Source organism: Heptranchias perlo, unplaced genomic scaffold (assembly GCF_035084215.1).
Source record: "Heptranchias perlo isolate sHepPer1 unplaced genomic scaffold, sHepPer1.hap1 HAP1_SCAFFOLD_43, whole genome shotgun sequence".
Taxonomy (NCBI): Eukaryota; Metazoa; Chordata; class Chondrichthyes; order Hexanchiformes; family Hexanchidae; genus Heptranchias; species Heptranchias perlo.
Genome location: NW_027139442.1, coordinates 8,113,148 through 8,121,296, shown reverse-complemented (window position 1 = coordinate 8,121,296; position 8,149 = coordinate 8,113,148).

Below are 8,149 nucleotides of genomic sequence, written 5' to 3'. Positions count from 1 at the left end.
CATGTACAGTATCAGAGACAGACAGATACAGAATAAACCCCACACACACGAAAAGTACCAGAGACTGACAGGCACAGAATGAATCCCACACTCACAAGCAGTACCAGAGACTGAGATCTACAGAATGAATCCTACACTCCCACACAGTACCAGAGACAGTCAGACACAGAAAGAATCACACACTCACACACAGTACCAGAGACAGTCAGACACAGAATGAATCCCACACTCACACACAGTACCAGAAGCAGTCAGATACAGAATAAATCCCACATTCACATAGAGCACCAGAGAAAAACAGAAACAGAATAAAACTGACACTCGTATACAGTACCCGTGACAGACAAATACTGAATAAACCCCACACACGCAGAATACCACAGACTGATAGGCACAGAATGAATCCCACACTCATGTTCAGTTCTAGACACAGACAAATAAAGAATGAACACCACACTCACACACAGTACCAGAGACTGACAGATACAGAATAAATCTCACACTCACATACAGTACCAGAGACTGACATACACAGAATGAATCTCACGCTCACACACAGTACCAGAGACTGACAGATACAGAATAAATCACAAATTCACACACAGTACCAGAGACTGACAGATACAGAATGAATCCCACACTGACATACAGTACCAGAAACTGACAGATTCAGAATGAATCCCACTCACATGCGGGACCAGAGACTGACAGATACAGAATTGCTGCTTTACTCGGTCATCATCCTTTGAATCTGATGGGGAAATTGAAAGAAAGTCAGTGAAACTGCTCCATTTTAATGTTTGTCTCTGACGAATTTACTGCCCAATAAATTGAACACGGGTCCGGGGTCCGTTCAATTCCCCTTTGCTTTGCTCTCCCTTTCATTCAGATTCACACCGCCCCCGGTTTTCCCGTGAACCACCACTTTCAGGTCTAAGAATCAGTATTCAGTTCCTTCCTCTTTCTCACTGTGGAGCCAATCTCTTAAATAATTAATTACTGATATTAATATCCCGCATATTAGCAGCACGTTCCCCGCAGTGCCTCAATCCAGAATGAAAGTCTTGGAGAAAAGAATCGGCTCATTTTAAGGCTTCGTCAATGATTCCGTTTTCAGGACACACGGTTCCTGTTCAGTCCCTGCAACGGAATCAATTGATAGCCTGGAATTTGTTATTTTTGCAGGTTGAAGTGAAATTTGTCCAAAACAGCAATCTGTGAATGGGGTTTTATTCCGCAAGTTATGGAGAATATATTTGTAAAACAGCGCTCGGAATTTGGGACGTGTAATACGGAATAACATTATTTCAAAGAGATTTTAAGTCTTTGTGTAAAAACGACATGTCCGAGTAATTCACTTATTTCATACACTGAAATTGGCGGCTTTTTTCACATTTTAAAAAATCGGTCAATTGTGGCCAATAATTTGCTCCGTTTTCTTATTGTCGTCTCTCCGATTGGTTAAGGAAATTAGTTTTCAAGCAAAGCAACCAATGAGAAGTAGCCTCTATTTAGAGCGGGCTTTGCCAGTTGGGCCTGTGGTAATTCCAGGTCCCCAATGACGGAGCTCAAACGGTTCAATTTCACAAACCCTCTCAGTCTCAGTGTCAGAAACAACCGTCAGAGGGAAAATCCATATCACAAGCTGGGCCCTTATCACAGCGGCACAGTTCAACCTGTTCTCCCATGGAAACCCCCGGTCCCACATCACAACATCTGACTGATAAATAGAACAAAAACAGAGCGAATGGAGTGAAGGAGCATTTCAGTGAGGGGGGGAATTCAGCTCCGGGTAAACTCACTTGTAATGTTCCCTGGGCAATTCAATGCACTCAAGAAGGGAAATTTCGCTCTCAGTAACCGGTGCCGCTCGCCGCCGATCCCACCTCACCGTACTGTGTGTCACAGAAAACTCTTTAATTATAAAACTATTCCCCAGCCCCATATAACCCCGCACCAGTTCCCAGGTCAGTGCTCTCTCTGTGAGGCGGTGGGCGGCTCTTAAAAGAGCCTTTGTTTTGTGTCTTGTTAGAAAGGGTCGAGTTGTTTCGCCGCCGAATCCATAGAGAGTGCGGCCCTGCCGTTTCAGAGCGTACACCACATCCATGGCAGTGACCGTCTTGCGCTTGGCGTGTTCAGTGTCGGTGACCGCGTCTCTGATTACATTCTCCAGGAAAACCTTCAGCACCCCGCGGGTTTCCTCGTAGATCAGACCCGAGATCCGCTTGACACCGCCACGGCGAGCCAGGCGGCGAATGGCTGGTTTGGTGATCCCCTGGATGTTATCACGAAGCACTTTCCGGTGCCGCTTGGCTCCGCCTTTGCCGACTCCTTTGCCTCCTTCACCTCTGTCAGACATGATGTTAATTCATTCAGATCGCTGCTGAATGAAAAACCCTCGCCTTTCTTCTCTATTTATAAAGCCCGCCCCGAACTGGTTGAGAAAGGCACATTATCGGAGAGGCCGGGGAGGAGTGTTTGAATGACAGACAGAGCATGAAATGCGGGAGGGGAGGAGACTGGCTCAGAATGACGGACAAGCGGACGTGAAACTTCAAGCTCCGCCTCCAGGAATTAGTTACCGTCCTTTATAAAATTTTCACCAGCATCAAATAGGAAATAAAAATTCAGACACAATCCTTACAGACTCCGGATTGATATTCAAGGATACCTCGGAAAAAAGGCGGAAAATCCATTTGAAATTCAATAAATGAGTCCCACTACAGTTCCAATACAATCACTCTCATAACAGAATCAATCAGTGCCGCTCCGGAACCGTTGGAAGAGGGAGTTTTAGTTTTCAGATTTGTATCTGACAGGAGGCGCCCAATAGTTCAATAAACATAAATCGGTGTGGAAGGCACTCTATACCTTTCCGTACTTCGGTCAGTATGGGACTGGATAGAATCAGGCACTGGGATGGATGGAGAATGATCCTGTGTGGGGACTGGATAGATTCAGGCACCGGGATGGATGGAGACTGGTCCTGTGTGGGGACTGGATAGATTCAGGCACTGGGATGAACAGAGACATTTCCTGTATGGGTACAATGAGTTTAATTAGAGCTGAGGTCATTGTGCACTGGATAGATTCAGGGAACGGAATGGATGGTGACAGATCCTGTAAGGGACTGGATAGGTTCAGGGACATGGATGGACAGACCCAGGTCCTGTGTGGGGACTGGATAGATTCGGGGACCGGGATGGACAGACCAAGGTACTGTGTGGGGACCAGCCCTTTCATAGATACAGTGGGTGGCTCTGAAAAGAGCCTTTGGGTTATCAGATTAAGTCTTTGCCGCTTTTCTTGCTTTTGGAGCTCACATTGCTTGTTTTCTTCGGCAGCAGCACGGCCTGGATATTAGGCAGCACCCCGCCCTGAGCGATGGTCACCCGTCCCAGCAGCTTGTTGAGCTCCTCGTCGTTGCGGATGGCCAGCTGCAGGTGTCTGGGGATGATGCGGGACTTCTTGTTGTCGCGGGCCGCGTTGCCGGCCAGCTCGAGGATTTCAGCCGTCAGATACTCGAGCACAGCAGCCAGATAGATCGGGGCTCCGGCACCAACACGTTCAGCATAGTTCCCCTTTCGCAGGAGCCTGTGAACACGGCCCACAGGGAACTGCAGTCCGGCCCGGGTTGAGCGAGACTTGGCCTTGGCCCGAGCTTTACCGCCGGTTTTTTCCTCTTCCAGACATTTCCACAATCTCACAAACACTTTCACAAAGAATGAAGAAATCCTCCCGCACTCGCCCTTCTTGTACCTTCTGGAGGAGTGCAGTGGGGGCACTTGTGATTGTTCCATCTGTTCTCAATCTCATTGGTTCAACGAACAGCCCATTCAGAGAGCTGTTTTATTCACCAATCAATAGCCGGCAATGAGAAAAGGGCGGAAAATACCGAACTGAACCGTTTTTTTGAAATTTGAAAAGGCCGCCAATATATTTGAAACACAAGAAGCGAATTTAGTAAATAATGTCGCCTTAATACAAAGATTTAAAAATCTCTCTCCTTTTACTCTGTTATTCGACGTTTCCCGTCACAACTTCCAGAATCTTTTACAATCCGGTTAAAATCCGGCTCCATTCACAGTTCGCTTTCAATCCGGCGGGAATAAAGTCCCATTTTGTAACGGGATCGAAACCGGAGCCGAGATTCCTGGTGTAAGAAGTCGAACAGTGACAGATCTTTTAGACTATTCTGTACGCGGTGTGAAGTCCCTTCCAGGGTTGCTGCATTTCAAAGGATTGCGGCTCTGAAAGTGATATTCCCGAATAATGAACAAGCAAACGTGAGAAGGAGAAAGAAATGACCGAACTCGAATCCACCGCCTTAAAACAGCTCTGAAGGGGCAGAGGCGGGGGAAGGGGCGGGATATGAACTGGAATGAGAGGTTCAGGGACACGTTTTTGTTTATTGGCTGTAAATTGAACATCGACACACAGATTATACCCGGCAGTTATTATGAGAATCTTCCCGCTATCAAGAGATATTACAAAAGCACAAGTTATAGAGAGACAGTTAGTGTCAAACTATCGACAGTAAAATGATTCCATGCAGAGGTGTCGGTACAGCTTCTTCAGAGAGACTGTGGGTGGCTCTTAAAATAGCCTTTGTGTTTATTTTTTTCAGTACATTGTGGAGTTTTACTTGGAGCTGGTGTACTTGGTCACCGCCTTTGTCCCTTCCGACACGGCGTGCTTGGCCAGTTCCCCGGGCAGCAGCAGGCGTCCGGCGGTCTGGATCTCCCGGGAGCTGATGGTTGCCCGCTTGTTGTAATGGGCCAGGCGGGAAGCCTCACCCGCGATGCGCTCGAATATATCGTTCACAAAGGAGTTCATGATGCTCATGGCCTTGGAGGAGATGCCGGTGTCGGGGTGAACCTGCTTCATCAATTTGTAGACGTAGATGGAGTAACTCTCCTTCCTCGACTTTCTCCGCTTCTTGCCGCCTTTGGCTGGTGCTTTACTCAAGGTTTTCTTGGCGCCCTTCTTGGGAGCTGCTTTCTTGTCCTCAGGTATTTTCAAAATCAATTTCAGACTCAGAAATGAACCAAATCCGCTCCGAGCTCGGATTAAATAGGCAGCCCCACAGCCCTATGCTAATGAGGGATGAGGGAAGGCAATGATTGTGATTGGGACTGATGTCACAATATTTTTCCTTCATCGATTTGATTGGATATCTGAAGAAACAAACACGCTCAGACTGCACATTGTCCGGTTTCAGAAATTTGTTTCGAACTGTTGCAGTTCTGCTTCCGGCCAGTAGATGTCCCCAAACCCCGGGTCATTGAAGATTGCAGATGAGCGAGGGACAGAAGATAAACTCATTCTTCACATTATATTGCACGAGTGGGATTCAGAAAAACGGGGAATGGAGATCATTTTATTGGACAAAGCATTAGTTGTAATGCTGTATTAAATGTTTGTAATTAATTTAGGGGGTATAGCCGATACTGAGGAAAAATACAACAAAATAAAAAAAGAGTTTAATAAGCTTGCTGAAAGGCGGTGTAAATGGGCATTGAATTTCCATATTGAAAGGTGTGAGGTGGTGCATTTTGCGACGGGGAATAAGGAGGCCACATACTGCTTGGAAAATAAAAGTCTAAATGGGGTGGAAGAGCAAAGGGATTTAGGGGTACAGTTTGACAAATCATTAAAAGTAGCAACGCAGGTTGACAAGACCATAAAAGAGCAAACACAGCACATTCTAGAGGAATAGAATTGAAAAGGAGATAAGTTATGTTGAACTGTAAATTAAACTGCCAAACCTACTGCCAAACTATTAAACCTTCCCTTTCTGAAATCCGTGCTGACTATACTTTATTATATTTTTGGTTTCTAGAAGTATTTCTATTGCATCATTGAGTAAAGGATTCCATGATCATTCCTACCACCGAACTTTAGTTAACTGGTCTATAGTTCCCTGGACTTGTTCTATCTCCTGTTTCAAAATATAAGAATCACATTAACTGTCATCCAGTCCACTGGCACTATTCCTTTCTGGAATGATTTTTGGGATATATGTAACAGTGCCTCTGCTATCTCTTCCCTTGTTTCAATTAATATGTGCGGATGCAATCCATCTGGACCAGGAGTTCTACCACCCTTTCTAACTTAAATGTCTTGATATCTTTATTGACCTCTTTCTCTAATATCATGTTCACCCTGTTAATCTCCCGGGTAAATACTGAGGCAAGTAATAATTCAATATTTGTGGAATTTAGCTGACGTTACCTGTGAGCTTATCTTGTGAATCCCTTAGTGGCCCTCAAGATATTCTGATTTTCCTTTTGTTATTTTTGTGACTGTAGAATAATTTACTGTTACTTTTTATATTCCTTGATAATTTGATTTCGTGGTTCCTGTTTGCTTCCCTAATTGTTTTTGTGACTTCTTCCTAACCTCTTCCTATTCGCTTTTGCCATCCCCTTATTTAATATCTATGAATGAGAAATTCTACCAGCTTGTTGTGTCTGTTCAGGGGCGGATGTTTGGGAACTATTTATTGTATATAATTAAAGTGCCAGAAACCAAAAGGGAGCAATTTAGTCCGAAAATGCACAGAAACACTCTATTTCTCCCTCTGAGTGAAATAAGGCGCTATAATGGTGAGTATCGCTGCCTTCCAAGCAGTTAATTCCAAAAGGTTTGAATCCCAGCACGCTGAATTCAGCAACACCAAGACTGGATTCGAACTTAATGATGTTCAGAGCGATAATTTCTCCAAACAGGTCTAATTTATATAAAAAATACTTTTAAAATTCATTTCTTCCCCCATAACGATGAATTTAACTCTGTTCCTTTGTATTATTATTTGCCCTGATTTGTACGGTGGATACGGGACACAATTGCCCGGATTAGTGAAATTAATTGATTTTCTGAAGTTTATCCCTCTGCTGATTCCCGTTCCTTATTTAAATTAGGTCGGATTAACCTTTCTGATCTATAGAAGGGTCATTGACCTGAACCGTTAACCCGAGCTTCCCTTCTCCACAGATGCTGCCGGACCAGCTGACTCTTTCCAGCATTTTCGGTTTGATTTTTTTCTATATTTTATCCCTTTCACTTTTGACGGTCGCCGTTGAATCTTCCAGATTTGCGCTCAGTTTTTATTTGTGTTTCAGTTCGGTTTATTTGAATTAATATAAATCGTGTCCTGAGAAATCAGACAGAAACATTGCGCAATGTAGAGTGAAATATAATGGGGCAACTTTCGAATGAGCAAAACAGAAACTTTATTATGAATCAATTGTCTAAATTTTCACTGACAAAATATGAAAAAATACGAGAGTAGAAGTTACAGAGAGAAACTATTTCCTCACATTGCACATTGTCCTTAATCTGTCACAACGAAGATAATGTGAATTTGTTCCACCCTGTTACAGTTCTCACTTATGGCCAGTAGATGTCAGACTGTATGAGCGTGTGGGATTAATTCTCTGTCTGTCAGTCAGTATGTGAGTGTGATATTCATTCTGTATCCGTCAGTCTCCAGTACAGTCTGTGAGTGTGGGATTCATTCTGTATCTGTCAGTATTTGGTACTTTATGTGAGTGTGATATTCATTATGTATCCGTCAGTCTCCAGTACAGTCTTTGAGTGTGGGATTCATTCTGTATCTGTCAATCTCTGGTGCTAGCTGTGAGTGTGGGATTCATTCTGTATCTGTCAGTCTCTGGTACTCCATGTGAGTGTGGGAATCATTCTGTATCTGTCAATCTCTGGTGCTAACTGCGAGTGTGGGATTCATTCTGTATCTGTCAGTCTCTGGTACTGTATGTGAGTGTGGGTTTCATTCTGTATCTGTCAGTCTCTGGTACTGTATGTGAGTGTGGGATTCATTCTCTATCTGTCAGTCTCTGGTGCTATCTGTGAGTGTGGGATTCATTCTGTATCTGTCAGTCTCTGGTGCTATCTGTGAGTGTGGGATTCATTCTGTATGTCAGTCTCTGGTTCTGTCTGTGAATGTGAGATTCATTCTGTATCTGTCAGTCTCTGGTATTGTGTGTGAGTGTGGGATTCAATCTGTATCTGTCAATCTCTGGTTCTATCTGTGAGTTTGGGATTCATTCTGTGACTGTCAGTCTCTGGTATTTTATCTCAGTGGGGGATTAATTCTGTAACTCAGTCTCTGGGCAAAGTGCAAGTC